This window comes from Oryx dammah, unplaced genomic scaffold (assembly GCF_014754425.2).
Source record: "Oryx dammah isolate SB20612 unplaced genomic scaffold, SCBI_Odam_1.1 HiC_scaffold_7, whole genome shotgun sequence".
Lineage (NCBI taxonomy): Eukaryota > Metazoa > Chordata > Mammalia > Artiodactyla > Bovidae > Oryx > Oryx dammah.
This window is the reverse complement of record NW_024070191.1, coordinates 12,862,828-12,882,190: the sequence shown is the minus strand read 5'-3', so window position 1 is coordinate 12,882,190 and position 19,363 is coordinate 12,862,828. Positions and strand designations below refer to the sequence as shown.

At 42.0% G+C, this 19,363-nt stretch overlaps 1 long non-coding RNA gene across 1 annotated transcript; it reads left to right on the top strand.

Moving 5' to 3' along the window:
- The first annotated feature begins 1,572 nt into the window (after positions 1 to 1,572).
- Positions 1,573 to 7,754, top strand: LOC120865705. Its single transcript, XR_005721485.1, has 4 exons — positions 1,573 to 2,187; positions 2,963 to 3,030; positions 7,050 to 7,153; positions 7,574 to 7,754. It is a non-coding gene; the product is annotated as an uncharacterized LOC120865705 (long non-coding RNA).
- The last annotated feature ends 11,609 nt before the right edge of the window (positions 7,755 to 19,363 follow it).

Below are 19,363 nucleotides of genomic sequence, written 5' to 3'. Positions count from 1 at the left end.
ACAATTGTTTTTGAAGTTTTTAAAAAGAAGAAAGAAGAAAAATGCTTTTACAGTATCTTTCATAATTATACAATTAACATTGCTGGCGCTTTTTGTCTTTTCATGTAGATTAGAATTACTGCCTGGGTCAGTTGCTTTCAGTCTGAAGAACTTCTTTCTTGAAAGGCAGACCTACTTGCAGAAGTCACTCAGTTTTTGTTTATCTGGGAATGAGGCTGCTCTGCTTTCTTGTTTGAAGGCTAGTTTTGCTGTCTGTAGGATTGTCGTCTGATACGGTTTTTTTTTTTTTTTTTTGTTGTTGTTGTTGTTAGGAGGGGTTTTGAGAACTTTGGATGTATCTTCCCACTGCATTTGGCTTCCGTTGTTTCTGATGAGAAGTAGCTGTTAATCTTTTTGAGATTTCCTTGTGATAAGCTGATTTTCCGTTCCTGCTCTGAAGAGAATCTCTGTCTTTTTCAGCATTTTTACTAAACTGTACCTGGGAGTGGCCCTCTCTGCTTGATCCTGCATGGAGTTTATGGAGATTTCTGAGTGAGCAGATTTACATTTTTCATTAAATTTGGAGACTCTCCAGCCACTATTTCTTTGAACCTTTCCTGCTCTTTCCTATCTCCGTTCTTCTTCTGGGGCTCCCATCGTGTATATCCTGGGACACTTGGTGCTGTTCTGCGTGCTTCCTCTCTCTCTCTGTGTTTTTGCTGCACTCATCTGAGGTTAGATTTCCTCATGCTGAGCTGGAAATGAGGCCATAGGAAGAGATCTGTGGTTCACATGCCGTAGACTCTTGCTGTTCTTGCTGAATTTTGGTAGATTTTCTTAAATTTTCTTCACTTGCCTTTAGGACAATTTTTAGAGACTTTACACTTTTATAATTTTCACCAGTTAGGCTTGTTTCACTAAGAAATGGGTCTGTAGAGCTCTTCACATTGCCATTTGGGAAGCAGAATTCTTACAATATACTTTTTTTATAAATTTATTTTTTGAATTGCAGTATAGTAGCTCAGTGGTAAAGAACCTGCCTGCCAAAGCAGGAGACACGAGTTCAATCCTTGGGTTGGGAAGATCCCCTGGAGAAGGAAATGGGGACCCACTCCACTGTTCTTGCCTGGAAAATCCTATGGACAGAGGAGCCTACAGTAGGCTACATATAGACATATACTGACAGCAGGCTACCATATATGAGGTTTCAAAAGAGCTGGACTAAAAAACTTTGTGACTGAACAACAACATAGTGTGTGTAACATTGCCATTCACACCATCTGTAAGTGTACAGTGGCACCGAGTACACCTCAGTACAATGATGTAACCATCACTGCGCACACCTTCAGAACGCTATTCATCTTGCAAAACAAACGCTATGCCCATTACACAATAACCCCTCAGTCTTTTCTCCCTTTAACCCCTGGTAACTGCCCTTCTGCTTCCTGTCTCAATGTATTTGACTATGCTAGATGACTCATATGAGTGAAATAATGTAATTTATGTTCTTTTGCCTCTACTAATTTCACCTTACAGCAGCTTAAAAAATTTAAAGGTTTTTAAAAATTTACTTTTTTTTTTTTTCAGGAATGAACCAACTTTTAAAGGTTGAATCTGCATACCTAAAGCAATGAAATGATGACAAATGTCAAGGGTCTCCACTTCTGCTCTAACATTCAGATACAATGATAATTGAGAAATATCTCACATGAAGTTTCTTATCTTCCTTTCTCATTTTTTGAACTCTGTGTTACTTTTCAAATTTGCAAATTGCTGCTAAGCACATGCTAGCATTAAGTACATTAACATTCCTCAGAACAAATGTCACAGTGAATACAAAACCTGTCCTCTTACCTAGAACATATGGCTTTAACAACAGTGATAATTTTTCATGAACCAGAGTGAACAGTTTGGCTTGTGCCTTTTTTATGAATTCAATCTGTTCTGGTCCCCAGCTTGTAGTATGTCTCTTTCTCTCTGAATGGCTCTCAAAAATGAGATGACAATCTGTAGATGTTTCCCTTTACCACCAAGGGTCCTAATCTTTTGGAAGACATGGGAACAGATGAAAGTATTTGGTTCTGGGAATGGAAATTACAGATGGATAGAATCCCATTACAATGAGCTTCGCTGGCATTTTCTGTTGAGCAATTAGCTTTGTCCGAGAAGAGGCTTCCTGCCTTGTCCAGAAGGAAATGCAAAGGCAAGGTGGCTTTTTATTTATTCCAGAAAAGCAAATACTCTTTATTTCTAGCTTCTTTAAATTCCAGGTAAATGCATTCTTTTGCCAAGAGGATGATTTTTCACATAAAGGCTAAGACTCTGTGTGTGTGTGTCTGTGTGTGCATAGCATGAATCACTTATCTTGTGACTGGAATATAAATGTAACTAAATCAAAGTTGTATTAGAGGTACTTACTTGTTCCATTAATTTGTTTTACACATATTTTAAAAGTCCAATTAATTTTAAAAGTAGAAGCTACAAGCCATAATGTTGCATGACATAGATGCTATCAATGATATAATAACCGAAAGCAAGCTTTTGTGAAAATAACACAAGCACAGTAAAAAACCACCTCGTGTCTCTTAGTTGGGTAGACGCTGTCATTAGTCACAAGTAAGCACAAATGCAAGGAAAAATACTAAGAAAAACCTGTTTTCTAGAACTGACCAAAATATTGACGCACACCTCTTTTCTGTGGATACTCTCAGACCTTTTAGAATAGAGCATGTTGAAACACCCCCCGTTATTCTGTGTACTTCTGTTGCTAGTTTTTCCCAGTCTCTAAAAGGCTGTGTGCTATGACTCCGATGTGCCAGGAACGCATGGCTTATTCCTCTAGTTGATAGGATCTTGTTTCAGACCTTCAGTCTTTCAGACTCTTCAGGGAGAGGAAGGGCTTGCCAATGCATGCTTTCTTTTCCAGTTTAAATCCACTTCTCCAGGCAGAGGCTCAGGTGTTCCTTGCTTTTTCCTCCTGCAGATGTTGGGCGTGTAGACAAGCCTCAGTGTCCTCCTGGTGGTCGGGAGAGGAGGCCGCAAGCCCTCAAGGTGAGGCCCTCCTGCCGCGTCAGGGTTGACGTCCCCATCGCCTGCTGCCTGAGCGTGGCCGCGGTCCCTGATGATCCCTGCGGCTGATGAGCGCGTGCTCTCTTGTCCTGTGGTCAGGGCGCTCCTGTCGTCCCTGTCTGATCTTGCTGCCGTTACCGATGCTGTGACTCTTGCTTCCACCTGCTGCCTCTGCTGCCTCCCTTCCCTCCTTTCTTTCTGCCCTTCTCCCTCCTTGCTCCCTCCTTCCCTTCTCTCTTCTCCTCCGCGAGTATTTGTTGAGTACCTGCCATGTGTCAGGCAGCTAGTCGTAAGGCACGTGGAGTCCAGGAATGACACTAAGACCCCTGATTCCTTGGAGCCCACATCTAAGTGGAGGGGATAAGACAATAAACAAGCGGTGAATCAAGTAGAATGTTTAAAGGTGATGAGGGCAGTGAGGAGAAGAAATGAAAAGTTAAAGCAGCGTAAATGAGACCACGAAGGGCAGTGAAGTGAAACAGGGACTTCTCTGGTGGCCCAGTGACTAAGACTCCAAGTTCCCAATGCGGGTGGCCCAGGTTCAATCCCTGGTTGGGGAACTAGATCCCACAGGCAACAATGAACAAAGATCCTGTGTCCCTCAGCTAAGATCTGGCACAGCGAAATAAATAAATAAATAAAATATTTTTTTAAAAAGCAGATGCTGTTTTAAAAAAAGTAGTGAAACAGTGGTTGGAAGAGGTGGGGACAGCCAGGTTTTGTGGTACCCAAAGCTTGTAAAGTTGGAGCCGGGGATCCACCTTAAGAAACAAATGCAAAATTGGGAATTAAAACTTAGTCCCCAAAGCGAATATTTATGGAATGGGAAAAGGTTACAAGAAATTATGGTCACATCAGAGTTATAGGTCCCTATCTCTTGATGAAGCCAATTACCAGAAATGTTGACATAGAAATACTACCTAATTGTAAACCCACATCCTTTTTTCCACACTCAAAGACTACCAGCAGTTTCCAGCCCATGCAGAGGATTGTGCGAGTGATGTGCCGGGCGACTTAAACGTCACTAGCCTCACACATCACTCCACCTCTGCAGGTGTGTCTAACTGAGAAGAAAATATTTGTCCAGGACTTGAAGGAGGGGAGTGTGTACGCCAAGGACATAGAAATATGCAAAAGACTGCTCCAGGAAGAGGAAACAGCCAGAGCAAATTCCATAACAGTCTCCATCTGTGCCGCCTGGCTGTTTTGTTCACGAGCACTTTTGCAAGCACTGGGATGGCAAGGATAGAGGCTGGCTAACATCAGCTGGATGAGCCATACCATCTGCCTGCTTGTTTAATGCCTTACTTGTGGCAGAAGCTCTCTGATAGACACCATCGTGCCATGGAAAGATTCTCGCGCCTTGTGTCCACTTCTGTAGGTTCATCCGTATGTCTCTTCCCTAGACCTCCTTGTCCCCTTCCAGACCTACCTTTCTGATGCTCATAACAGACATGCCAAAACCATTCACCACTGCCCAAGAGTCTACATACATACTTCCCTTGAGCCAGTTCTCTCTTGATATAGAGGGATCACAAGGTACTACAGTGCCCACTGCTTTGCCCAGTGCAATCGCTGCCACCCAGGGGCACCTCTGAGTGGATTTGCAGGGTAGTAGCAGTCCACTGTAGCTAACTTCAGCATACCCCATTGACTCATCTTTGAACCAGGGCTTTTTTTTTTTTTTTTTTTTTTTTTTGCTGCGCTGGGTCTTGTTGCAGCTTGCGGGCTTTCTCTAGTTGCGGAACATGGGCTCTGGAGCCAGGGTGAGGTGTGCAGGCTTGGTTGCCCTGCAGCATGTGGGGTCTTAGTTCCCATCCAGGGATCAAAGCCGCATCCTCTGTGCTGGAAGTCAAATTCTCAACCATTGGACCACCAGGGAAATCCCTGGCCATTTTTTAAATTCTCAGGGAACTGGACATAGGTGCGAGATGGTAGTTGATGGCACATGTATTCATGTCCTAGGGCTGTTGTAAAGAGTATTGCAAACCAAGTGGCTTAAAACAACAGAAGCTATGTGCTGTGCATTGGCGTCTGGCGATGGTGAGAACAGAGACTGAAGTGCACACTGATTTGGGGGCTGCCTCTACCCAAAGGGAGGACCTTTTTCTAGGTGCACAAAAGCTAGCAGCAGTTCCATGGGAGAAGTTTATGGTGTGCTGACGTCATGTAATTCAGCCCTGTTTTCTCAAGGGCAGAGCCAAGGTTAAGCTGATTTGAAGGTTAAAAGATTTTACATCTTTCACAGCCCAATTACTGTGTATCTTCTGGAGTCACAGTGGGATCCAAGAAACAAAGCAACATATCCAAGTCAAAAATTAGAAAGGAATTTGGAGGATAAGTATCACTCAGTTCAGTTGCTCAGTCGTGTCTGAGTCTTTGCGACCTCATGTACCGCAGCACGCCAGGCCTCCCTGTCCATCACCAGCTCCCGGAGTTCACTCAAACTCATGTCCGTTGAGTCGGTGATGCCATCCAACCATCTCATCCTCTGTCATCCCCTTCTCCTCCTGCCTTCAATCTTTCCCAACATCAGGGTCTTTTCAAATGTATCACTAGCAGTCAGGAAGTTCTTTATTGTGTATTTGTCTAACAAAAAATAAAAACAAATTCCAAAGCACATCTTGAAAATGGAAGAGGAAGTACCTGAAAAATTCCCAGTGTGTTATAGCTGGAAAATGAGAATTAGTCATAGTAATTATCATTACTAGTTACATATGTATGTACATTTTATGATGTTTCCTTAATTGATTGCTATTTCTTACCTAATATTTATTATTTTATGCATAGAAAATTACTCAGAGGGGTGTCAGTATTTATCGTTTTATTTTTCTGAGCATAAAAATTCATAAGACTTCCATAAGTTTGGGTACAATCATTGCCTCCACAATTCTGTTTTTTTTTTTTCCCCTATAAGATTTTAAGTTATTCAGCTATGTATCTTCTGCTGTGGACCTTTTCAGGATCCTAACTTTCCTGTTCAAGAAGATAATACTGTAGATCATGTATTATTTATGTGAGCTTTTTTGTCAGTGGCAGTTACAGAGTGGTTCCTGTCTCAAAACTGATTCCCCTTTTCCCTGTATAAATCAAAATTCCACTTACTCTGACATTTTTTCACTCTTAACATTGAAGATTCTTCTTTTACAACATCTCTTGCAAGTTTGGCTTTCTGCTTCCCCAGTGTCACCACCCTAGTTGATACTTAGATTCTTGCAATAGCCTCCTAAGCAGTCTTCCTAACGTCAACATCTACTCTTTCCCATCTACTTTTCTTAGATTGTTTTCCCTCAAACCCCCCTTTCAACATGTCATTCCCCTGGCCAAAATTTTCAGTAGTGCCCTATCATCTCTAGGAGCACTCTCAAAACTCATTTGATTGTGTACATATTAGTAAAGGTATTTTGAGCATGCACCCCAAATATATACGTATGTATGTATATTTACTAATAAATTATACATCAGTACTCACGTCTGCTTGTCTACTTAATGCTAAGCTTAACTTTACAATTTTTAAAATAAAAATAATTAGAAATGAAGTTATAATATTTTTCTCCTGGCATCCCAGAGGAACATTTAGTGCAACTCACTTTGGGTAATGATGTGTAAGTAGAATATTTTAAAAAATCAGAGATGGGGCAGTGAGTGCTGTCCCACTGTCCGTGGTGCTGAACTATGATCGCTATTACCGCATAATTGTATATATCTTTCTACCTACGGAGACTGGGGATTCCTGTCTATTTTCCCCCTTATTTTTCAAACAAAAGGAAATGTTATAGGCTATCATCTCAATAAGATTCTAGTTATTGACGTGACATTCCGGAGGAGTAAAGTAAACATAACCCTAACCCTTGAAAAGATTCAGACTGACATTAAAAAGAAGTGGAGGGTGTAAGTAAGTCTCCATATTAGCTGAATAATTGCACTTTTCTGTTGAAAAAACAAAGACAAGGAAGATGTTGAAAGAAGATTCTAATACTGATGTTTTCTTAATTTTATAGCTTCATAACCGAGAATGATTGAAAACAGGAGAAAGCATTGCTGTCAAAGAATATACAGTACAATGAAGTTGTACATTGGGGCTCAAGAATATAAATGTTAGCAGGTACATGAATACTTCTGTGACTGTTGGCTATTAGAAACAAGACTGTAAATTTCTGCCTTGAGGAAGATTCTGATGATCTATAAAATGTCAACTGATGTTGTCACAAATCAGTGGTTCATATGAAACTCATAAAGATTATAGAACCTGCAGCACTTGTTATATAAATGATGAAAGAGTATTTCCTCTTTAAATCTCCAGCTAGCTATAGTTCAGCTGAATGCAAATTAGAAAGCTTAAGAGAAATCCAAAGTATTGAAAAATGTTAGGTTTCTCATAAAAGTAAAAATATACTAAGAAATTAGAAAAACAGAACAATATCTGTTATTAATGGCTCTACTGTAATGCCACTAGAGAATTTATAACCATTATAGCAACTTCTAGTAGACCATTTTAAAACTTACTTTCTCCTTTCTATTGCAGCAAATTTCTGGCCACTTGATAATGAGAAAAGCTAGTGTTTGAATGTGGATATCACCACCAATGTTCCACTTCAATACTGACTATAATACTTGAATGACTCAATGCATTGAAACTCTTTTTTGATGAAAGTTTTAAATGTATATTTCCATTTAATAAATATTTGTTTGAGAATGTTATGTGCCAGGCCATGTGGATATAGAGATTAAAAAGAGACTGATATTTAGGATACCAGACCACCTTACCTGCCTCCTGAGAAATCTGTAAGCTGGTCAAGAAGCAACAGTTAGAACCAGACATGAAACAACAGACTGGTTTCAAATTGAGAAAGGAGTAGATCAAGGCTGTATATTGTCACCCTGCCTATTTAACTTCTATGCAGAGGACATCATGCGAAACTCTGGCTGGATGAAGCACAAGCTGGAATCAAGATTCCTGGGAGAAATATAAATAACCTCAGATATGCAGATGACACCACCTTTATGGCAAAAAGCGAAGAGGAACTGAAGAGCCTCTTGATGAAAGTGAAAGAGGAGAGTGGAAAAGTTGGCTTAAAACTCAGTGCTCAAAAAACTAAGATCATGGCATCCAGTTCCATCACTTCCTTACAAATCGATGGGGAAACAGTGGAAACAGTGAGAGGCTTTGTTTTCTTGGGCTCTCAAATCACTGCAGATGGTGACTGCAGCCATGAAATTAAAGGACACTTGCTCCTTGGAAGAAAAGCTATGACAAAACTAGACAGTATATTAAAAAGCAGAGACATTACTTTGCCAAAAAGGTCTGTCTAGTCAAAGCTATGGTTTTTTCAGTAGTCATGTATGGATGTGAGAGTTGGAGCATAAAGAAAGCTGAGTGCCTAAGAATTGATGCTTTTAAACTGTGGTGTTGGAGAAGACCCTTGAGAGTCCCTTGGACTGCAAGGGTATCCAACCAGTCAGTCCTAAAGGAAATCAGTCCTGAATAGTCACTGGAAGGACTGATGCTGAAGCTGAAACTCCAACCATTTGGCTATCTGATGCAAAGAACTGACATATTAGAAAAGACTCTGATGCTGGGAAAGATTGAAGACAGGAGGAGAAGAGGACAACAGAGGATGAGATGGTTGGATGGCATCACAGAGTCGATGGACATGAGTTTGAACAAGCTCTGGGAGTTGGTGATGGACAGAGAAGCCTGGCGTGCTGCAGTCCATGGGGTTGACTGAGTGACTGAACTGAACTGAACTGATACTTAGGAATTTAATGATCCAGTGAAGGACATGGACAAGAAGATAAACTAATATCACTGTATTATATTTCTTGATAGTTATATAAACAGAATAGCCTGTCAGCACACAGAGAAGTACCTAATCAGACTGGGACAGCCTTCCCAGATGAGATGATGCCTGAGCTCGCTCTTTCAAGGGCAGTAGGAGTCAGCTAGGAAAACAAACAGAAGAAAGTCATTCCAGAGAAAGAAAGCAGTGTGTGCAGAGGTGCAAGGCAATCAAGTAAGATTTTGAAATTAAATGCACTCACCCTGGTGGCACAATGGATATGAATGGACAAAAAACAAGATCAGAAAGAGCTATGTAGAGGATTCTAAGGAGTTTAGATGTTCCCTGAGAATAAAGGGGAGATAAAGGAAAAAAGGATTCTGAACAGTGAAGGGACGTGATGCTGTTTTCATATTTTAAAAAGTCCTTCTGACAGTAATGTAAGGAGTAGATTCAGAAGTAGTGTCTAAAAGAGGGAGACGATTTTGGAATATGACAGAAATACTGAGTTATCGGTCATTGAAAGTAAAGATGGAGAATAAGAGAAAATTTTAAAGATATTTAAGCTGTAGTTTCAACAGGACATATTGAGCAATTACATTTAGGGAAAGAAAGAAAGAAGAGTCACAGATAACCCCAAAGTTTTGTGTGGGAAAAGGCTGTTTCGTGCAGGAAAATGATGTCGCTTGCTGAGCACAGGGTTACAGAAGGAGGAACATATCTGGGGGAGAGAGGTCCAGCAGGAAGAAATAGACTTGATTTTGAAGTTCTGAAGAACAGTGCTGGCTCAAAGGAGATATTTGAGAGCCATCAGTGGTAGGTGAAACCCTGTGTAGGATCCTCAGAGTGTGTAGAGTGAAGAGAAAGCCAGATAAAGTCTGCAGGGAAAGATAATATTTAAGCAGTGACTTAAGGAAGAGGAACTATCAAAGGAAGAATAAATTTGAGTGAACTGAGAGGTCAGAAGAAAACAAGGAGAATGTGTATCATGGAAGCCAGTGGAGGGGCGGTTTCCAACAGGGAAAACAGTAAGACTGAAGTCTCTACGTGACTCATCCTTGTTGGTCATTTTTTTGACCAGGTGACCAATTGAAATTTATATTATTGGTACTGAGTTACTGAAGTCGAGAAACCTGTAGTGGGTTTCATGCTAAGTTCAGTCATGTCCGACTCTTTGCAACCCTGTGGACTGTAGCCAGCCAGGCTTCTCTGTCCATGAGATTCTCCAGGCAAGAATGCTGGAGTAGGTTGCCACTTCCTCTTCCAGGGGATCTTCCCAATCCAGGGGCTGAACCTGCATCTCTTGTCTCCTGCATTGGCAGGCAGGTTCTTTACCACTAGTGCCATTCTATTCATACCAGATACTAAATATATTAATAAAATACTAGAAATTTAAATAAATTACTTAAAATATACACATCAGATTATAGATATCACAGCTAACAATCATGGCCAGGTCCATGTATCTTCCCTCTTGTATTCCTATGATTATGCCAGAGGTGCCATTTCTTATTGTGCTTGAAGCCAAGCCTGGAACCATATAGAGCAACTCTTCCTGAGATTCCCCAGTGTAAAAATGAAATTTTATGTTCCAGAAATGAACTCTAGTGTACGGCTGAATGGATCCTTTTGAGAGATTCTTTATAAATGCCGTAATATAACTACTTTGCACTCGCAAGTTCAGCCATTCAGGGTTTTATATTTGTCATAATGTCAGAAATTACCCTGAGGTGTCCAGAGAATAGAAATACCTTGAATATGAGGGAAACGTACTCAGAGTTCTCAACACTGTCATGTAGATGTTCAACCTAAATAGTTGAGTGAGAAAAATACATTTAGTAAGGTTTATTCCGTGAGTTAGAGTCATAACAATTTATAATAATCTCAAAAAAGAATCTTCCCTGGTGGTTCAGATGGTAAAGCGTCTGCCTACAATGCGGGAGATGGGGGTTCAATCCCTGGGTCGGGAAGATCTCCTGGAGAAGAAAATGGCAACCCGCTCCAGTATTCTTGCCTGGAAAATCCCATGGATGGAGGAACCTGGTTAGGCTACAGTCCATGGGGTCACAAAGAGTCGGACATGACTGAGCGACTTCACTATTCACTAAGAAAATAATGCTGAAATCTAAATCTGGGATGCTCATCTTTAGGGCTAAAATACAAATTAGTTGAAAGTCAGTGCATTGGGTTTAAGGGATGTCTGTGCAAAGACACATCTAGAGTCAAGATTACCTAAGAGGTGGGATGGCATAGATGAGTAGGAACTGGTGCACACTTCCCAAAGGGATACAAATTTTAGACAGATCATCTGCTCAGTTTTCGCCTAGTTTCTCAAAGGAGATGCAGTCTTATATGTCTTAACATCTGCCCACTTAACCAAGATGTGGCTTGAACAAAAATCAACCAGTTTGTTTACAACTAGTTACTTTGTTAGAAAAGAAGTGTAGGTCTCATCTGTGTGAGAGAGTATTGGTTGCCATAAACCACCACCCACAAAAAATACAATAATTCCTTCAACTTACCACCTTGAAAATTTTCAGAACTAAAGAAAAGTTGAAAGAGTAGTGCATTTATTTACGTTTCACCCAGAATCACCAGTTGGTAACGTTTGGCTCCATTTGCTTGGGCCGTCTTTATGTGGGGACGTGTGTGTGTGTTTAATGGTTTTATTTGAACCATTTGAAAATGAGTTGTAGCCATCAAGAAATATTTCCCCCCCCAAATGAAGAAATCTCCTTTATAACTATAGCAGCATTAACAAACCCAAGAAGTTTAATGTAATGGCTCAGCCTGCAAAGAATCTGCCTGCAATGCAGGAGACACGGGAGACATGGGTTCAAGTTCAACCCCTGGGTTGGGAAGACCCCCTGGAGGAGGAAATGGCAACCCACTCTAGTATTCTTGCCTGAAAAATCCCAAGGACAGAGGACCCTGGCAGGCTATAGTCCATGGGGTCTCGAAGAGTTGGACCTGACTGGGCACAGAAACATAATCTTTTCTATCCATATTCAGATTTCCCCAGTTGTCCCTTTAAGAGCCAGGGCCTAATCAAGTCACACAGTACATTTAATTATCATGTCTCCTTGGTCTCCTTCACCCTAGAACAACCTCCCACCCATAGTGTGTGTGTGTGTTGGTGTTTATAACATGGATTTTTAAAAAATTATCTATTTGCCTGTGCAGGGTCTTGCATGAGGCACGTGGGGTCTAGTTCCCCGGCCAAGGATCAAACCCAGGCCCCTTGCATTGGGAGCGGGAGTCTTAGCCACTGGACAACCAAGGAAGTCTCAACGTGAATATTTTTAAAGACTCCAACTAGTCGTCCTGTAGAATATCCCACAATCTGTGTTGTTTATGATCAGTTTACTAGGGCTGCTGTAACAAAGAACCACAAATAGGTGGCTGGAACCAACAGGAATGTGTTGATTCACAGTTCTGGAGGTTAGTGGTTCAAGATCAAGGAGTTGGCAGGGTCACACTCCTTCCAAAGACCCCAAGAGAGTATTCTTTCTTGCCTCTGCCAGCTCCTGCTTTCCCTCGGCCTTGGCCAACATAACTCCAATCTCTACCTTTGTCTTCATATGATGGTCTTATAAGAAATACCACTCGTTGGATTTAGGGTCCACCCTCCTCCAGCATGACCTTATTTTGACCAATTAATTACAATTAATTAATTAAAGACTCTATTTCCAAATAAGGTCACATTCTGAAATACTGGGGATAAGGCCTTCAACATATGAATTTTGTGGGATATTCTACAGGACAACTAGCTTGATTCTTTAAAAATATTCATGTTGGCACTTCCTCGGTTGTCCAGTGGCTAAGACTCCTGCTCCCGATGCAGGGGGCTTGGGTTCGATCCCTGGCCGGGGAACTAGATCCCACATGCCTCATCTAAGACCCTGCACAGGCAAATTCTGGGGGAGACACATTTTGACACGTAACAGTGTGATTGTTTCCTTATGATTGAATTGAGCTTGAAGTTTTTTTGTCGAGAATACTTTGTAGGTGATGCTGTGTTCACTTCCCATTGAATCTGTTTGTCCCATCACTGAGGATGTTAAATTTGTCCATTTAGTTAAGCTGTGGTCTGCCAGACTTCTTTTGTTATTAATAAGTAATCTGTAAGAGTGGGAAAAAAATGGAGACCGGATTCAAGGCAAGTTTTTATTTGGAAACTCTTCTAAAAGCACACGTAACAGAGGGGAAAGTGAGGCAGGGCAGGAAAGCAACCTATACGGGGTGGACGTCAAGCCAACCACAGCTGTGGTCATGGAGCTTGACCCTACTTGGAAAGAACCCTTCCCTGTCTTGGGTTGTGGACCACTGCGGTGGGGCTGAGTTGCTTTGTTTAGCCAACAGTCCTATCTCAACTATTTACAACCCCACGGACTGCAGCACACCAGGGCTCCCTGTCCCTCACTGTCTCCCAGAGTTTGCTCAAACGCATGTCCATCGAGTCGGTGATGCCATCCAACCATCTCATCCTCTGCTGCCTCCTTCTCCTCCTGCCTTCACTCTTTCCAAGCATCAGAGTCTTTTCCAATGAGTCGGCTCTTAGCATCAGGTGGCCAGGATACTGGAGCTTCAGCTTCAGCATCAGTTCTTCCAATGATTTCCTTTAGGATCGACTGGTTTGATCTCCTGGCCATCCCTTGGACTCTCAAGAGTCTTCTCCTGCACCACAGTTCTCTGGAATTTCCACCCTCCTCTGCTTGCAGGCCAGGCTGGTGCTGGGACCCTAGAAAGCCCTTAGACCTTTGTCTGCTTGTGCTTCTGTTAAGGCTGGGGTTGCAGGGTGAGGAGGGTAGGTAAATTATTTCCTTCCTTTCTCACTGGTTCCATCCAGGATCAGCTGAGTTCTATGGAAGAACTTCTTCACCCTGACTCTCTCTCTCTCTCTCCTTTTCTGCATCTCTGCCTTCCTGTTGGCATTCATCCCACCAGACTTTTCTGAGTGGTCAAGGGCATGGAGAATTGGGTTTTGCCTTAGAGGGTCTTGGGAAGCTGCTAGTACTCTGGATTAAAAGGATTAAATATTTCAGATACCTCTGGCTGGAGCATCTATAAGACAGACCCCTCTCTCTCTTGCTGAGATTGATAGCCTGCCATGTTTGACTCTGAGATCAATCTCACTTTTCTGAAACTCATCCCTGGTCTCCTTCTTCATATCAGCCTCTCACGGGCAGTCAGACTGGCAACGTGTCAAACGAAGCTCGGGGCCAGGAACTTCACCATCTGTAATGGTAAGCGGGAGGGCAGAGAGGTTGGCAGAGATTCCTGGAACCCTTTAAGAGACTCAGAGCCTCAAGATCTACACAGTTTACTTCTGTAAACCCTCTCCAGGGAAGTGACGGTCCAGACAGCGTGTTTTAGTCCATTGCCCAGTAATACACAAAAGGCTGACGGACGATAGTCACTACCTGCAGGCGTACTGAGAGTGCATGCCCAGGGGCATGGGTGGTACTCAGCTTCCCATCGTTACCTGGACAACAGCCTCTACCCCATCTCTCACCTATCTCAGGAACACAGATGTGACAGTTGGCCCCTAGTGGGGTCATCTTTGTGACACTGGAGTCCCCTACAACTATTGCAAATAGTTTAGAGTGAGTATAAGAGATCACCTATGTCACCAGGGTGTTTCCCACACCAGGGCACCCTACCTCAATGTGAAAACATCGTCCATCCAGAGCACCTGGTTTCCAGCAGCGGCGATGCAGGTGCCATTCCTGTTCTCTTGGATGACCAACAAAGTCAGTACTCCAGGGTGAAGGGGGTCCTTGCACGAGGGCAGGCTGCAGCAGATGCGGCTGAGTCTGCTCTGTAATCGTGACACCAGCTGGTTGATTCCCCTAAAAAGTGGTTCTACCACTCACCCTGAGTCGACCTTGCCCATATGCTGAGATGCTGAGAGGTTAAAAGACGGAAGATTCAGGGGTTTTGCTTGTTTTTAAGAAATGCGTGTGTGTCGCTCAGTCGTGTCCGACTCTCTGCAACCCCATGGACTGTAGCCCACCAGGCTCCCCTGTCCATGGGATTCTCCAGGCAAGAATACTGGAGTGGGTTGCCATTTCCTTCTCCATTTAAGAAATGAGGGAAGGGAAAATTGAAGATGAAATAAGGGAAAACTAAGGAGCAAAGTACTTGAGAAGGAATCACTTCTCAAGCAGGGATGAGATCCGCAAAACACAGGAAGGATCGCCCTTGACAGGAAAGGAAGCTGTTTGCTCAGCTGCCAAAGGAAGGGAAAATGGACAACGGCACTGCTGCTGCTAAGTCACTTCAGTCGTGTCTGACTCTGTGCGACCCCATAGACGGCAGCCCACCAGGCTCCACAGTCCCTGGGATTCTCCAGGCAAGCACACTGGAGTGGGTTGCCATTTCCTTCTCCAATGCATGAAAGTGAAGAGTGAAAGTGAAGTTGTTCAGTCGTGTCCGACTCTTAGGGACCCCATGAACTGCAGCCCACCAGGCTCCTCCGTTCATGGGATTTTCCAGGCAAGAGTACTGGAGTGGGGTGCCATTGCCTTCTCCAGACAACGGCACAGGGGAAGGTAAATTTGTAAAGCAGATAGTGTGAAGGTCTTTCTTTCTCAATCAAGTAAAAGGTAAAGGATCAGTAATGGAAGATGTAAGGAAGGCAATAGGTTAGGTAGAAGGTTTGAGAGGAGAGAAGAGACAGTTCTGCTGGAGACGAGGACAGTAATCTTACCAGCAGACAAGCATCGGCATGACACCCCACATCTGGGGTGTGGGATAGAGAAGTTCACAGTAAAAAGTGCAGCTGTTAGTCACTCATTCAGGTCTGACTCTTTGCGACCCCGTGGACTGTAGCCCACCAGGCTTCTCTGTCCATGGAATTCTCCAGGCAACAATACTCTGGAGTGGGTAGCCATTCTCTTCTGCAGGGGATCTTCCCGACCCAGGGATTGAACCCATGTCTTCTGCATGGCAGGCAGGTTCTTTACTGTCTGAGCCACCAGCGAAGCCCAGTGAAGTTCAATGTGAAGCCCATTTGCCCAGTGACTGCTAGGGGCAGGCGTGGGTCTGTTCAGGCAGGTGTGATGGAGGGAAAGACAGGCAAGGTGATTAAAGGCCAAGCTGTAGAGTCTCATCTGGAGAATAAATACGAAAAATGGAAATCAACGTTGAAAAGTTTGCTGGCTTTGCCATCTACTAGCTGTGCAATCTTGGCCAAGATTCTTAAATCTCTGACTCAATTTCCACATTTTAAAAATGGAGTTACAGCGGTTTTTGTTTCCAAGAAGCCAAAATTGTTTAGAATTTGCTTCCTATTTTGCACCAGCCTTTAAACACTTTTCGTGAAGAAATTTTGCACAGTAGTTTAAATCTTTTGTTAACACTCCTCTGGAGTTTTTCAGGGGGTAAAAGTAACATCAGTGGAGGGTATTATTTTAAATAAATTTTAATTGAGTTTGTTGCATTTTCAGCAAATTTTAAAACATTTTTAGGTTTTACAGAGATTTTAACCTTTAAATAACAGATCTTTAAAAAACATGTGAATTACAAGTGAGTTTAACAAAGAAACATTTTAAATAGATCTGAATGTAAGAACAACAGAACTGTTTCAGAAATAAAACATACTACCCTGATGTGAAATTTAAAAAATAAAAATAAAAAAAATGGAGTTAATATTAATAGTAGAATGAATTATATTAGCAGTTAATAGGATTAAAAGAAACAGTTGTATACATAGCAACTTAACTGCAATGTCTGGCATACAGTAAGTACTCCAGAGAAAAGTTTTCTCTTTTCTTTAAGATACGATGAACATTTCTCAACTAATACATATTTTTTTTCAAATATAGGGTTCTTTCTGCTTGGTTCATATTCCATTATATTTGTGAACTCAATACCCATCCCTTTTTGATGATGGTGCAATGTAGAAACCAGGACAGTATAGCACAGCAGCAGGCTCCAGAGTCAAACAAAATGCTTGGAATTGACTCCTAGCTTCATCACTTACTATCTGTGTGGAATTGGGTAAATTACTCAACTTCTGCAGTCTCAGTTTCCTAATCTGTGAAATGGGTATAATTCTATCTGGGAAATGGGTATAATTCTATTTCTCCAGGAATGCTCAGCAAGTTTTAAGTGCTGCTGCTGATGGTGGTAGTGGTATTTGCAAACATTTAGCGTGTTTCCAAACATTTAACATGTTTCCAGAGTATGTCGATTGCATTTCTGTTTTTATGATTTCTAGAAAGTGGGTTAACTGAAAGTGTAGAGCTTACCAGAAAGTGTAAATCTGACCTCTGGTTGGACAAATTCTTAAAAATTCTGAAAAGTGCAGGTATTGATAAAATAAAACTTGTGCAGTGACAACTAATATGTCATTTTTTTTTAAAGTAAAACTGTTGAATGAAAGTAAAAGGTCAGCTACTTTAAGAGGTCATGCAATTTGATTATAAAGTAATGGACTCCACAACAGTCAGTCTTATTATTTTTGAGTTATAGCTAGAATGCTTACTCTCTTTTGGATATAGGAAGCTTTGGTGAGCCTAGTGACTATGTCACTGGGTATTAGTTTATGATAAAAGTACACACACATCTATTTATATTCTGTCTGGCTTCAAGACTTGATACTAAAAATATGACTTAGCATATGTCATACTGGTTTTCATATAATCACTAAACTCATTATTTTCCCCAGATATCATCCTCTATTTGATAACTCAAGTACTAATGAATTCCATGCAATATTTGCTATTGTCAGAGAAGAATCCTGGTAGATTTTCAGGTATTATCTCAGTTGATGATATAGGTCTGAATTCAGAAATATAATTCAAATTCTTTCAAAGCTGTGTGAGATCTGTTTTCTGCTCCATGAGTGAAGCAATTAACCTTGGTTATATTAATATAATACTTTCCTGTACTAAAAGAAAAATTATTCCAACTTTTTTCAAGCAAACCACTGTTTTTTTTTTTTTAATATTAAAATCACAGACCTAAGAATACCAAAACTGGAAGGTAGAACCTGGCCAAGAACAATCCAGCAAAAATACTGAAAATTGCTGTTTACTAGCCAAATGCTATTGCCAAATTAAAGGGAGGAGTGTGGGTCATGACCCTTTCTCACCTTTCCTTTGATCGGTCTTTTGACAGAAGTACTGACGGAAAGGAGCCCCTGGTGGCTCCGACAGTAAAGAGTCTGCCCGCAATGCAGGAGACCTGGGTTTGATCCCTGTGTTGGGAAGATTCTCTGGAGAAGGAAATGGCAACCCACTCCAGTATTCCTGCCTGGAGAGTCCCATGGCCGTGGGATCCCAGAGTCGGACACGACTGAGTGACTTCACTTTCACTTTCAGATGTTTCAGATGAGTGGAATTGTATGGGATTCATCCTTCTGTGACTGGCTTACTTCACATAGCATAATGTCCCAGAAGCCCTGAATTTTTATTAAGTACTCTTCCGTGTCTGATTTTTAAGAATTTTTTTCCTAACGCACTGCCAGTTCAGTTCCGTTCAGTCGCTCAGTCGTGTCTGACTCTTTGCGACCCCATGAATCGCAGCACGCCAGGCCTCCCTGTCTGTCACCAACTCCCGGAGTTTACCCAAACTCATGTCCATCAAGCTGGTGATGCCATCTAACCATCTCATCCTCTGTCGTCCCCTTCTCCCCCTGCCCCCAATCCCTCCCAGCATCAGGGTCTTTTCCAATGAGTCAACTCTTTGCATGAGGTGGCCAAAGTATTGGAGTTTCAGCTTCAGCATTAGTCCTTCCAATGAATACCCAAGACTGATCACCTTTAGGATGGACTGGTTGGATCTTTTTGCAGTCGAAGGGACCCTCAAGAGTCTTCCCCAACACCACAGTTCAAAAGCATCAGTTCTTCAGTGCTCAGCTTTCTTCACAGTCCAACTCTCACATCCATACATGACCACTGGAAAAACCACAGCCTTGACTAGACGGACCTTAGTCAGCAAAGTAATGTCTCTGCTTTTGAATATGCTGTCTAAGTTGGTCGTAACTTTCCTTCCAAGGAGTAATTGTCTTTTAATTTCATGGCTGGAATCACCATCTGCAGTGATTTTAGAGCCCCCCCAAAGTAAAGTCTGACACTTTTTCCACTGTTTCCCCCTCTATTTCCCATGAAGTGATGGGACCAGATGCCACGATCTTAGTTTTCTGAATGTTGAGATTTAAGCCAACTTTTTCACTCTCCTCTTTCACTTTCCTCAAGAGGCTTTGTAGTTCCTCTTCACTTTCTGCCATAATGGTGGTGTCATCTGCATATCTGAGGCTATTGATATTTCTCCCGGCAATCTTGATGCCAGCTTGTGCTTCTTCCAGCCCAGCGTTTCTCATGATGTACTCTGCATAGAAGTTAAATAAGCAGGATGACAATATACAGCCTTGACGTACTCCTCTTCCTATTTGGAACCAGTCTGTTGTTCCACGTCCAGTTCTAACTGTTGCTTCCTGACCTGCATACAGGTTTCTCAAGAGGCAGGTCAGGTGATCTAGGATTCCCATCTCTTTCAGAATTTTCCACAGTTTCTTGTGATCCACA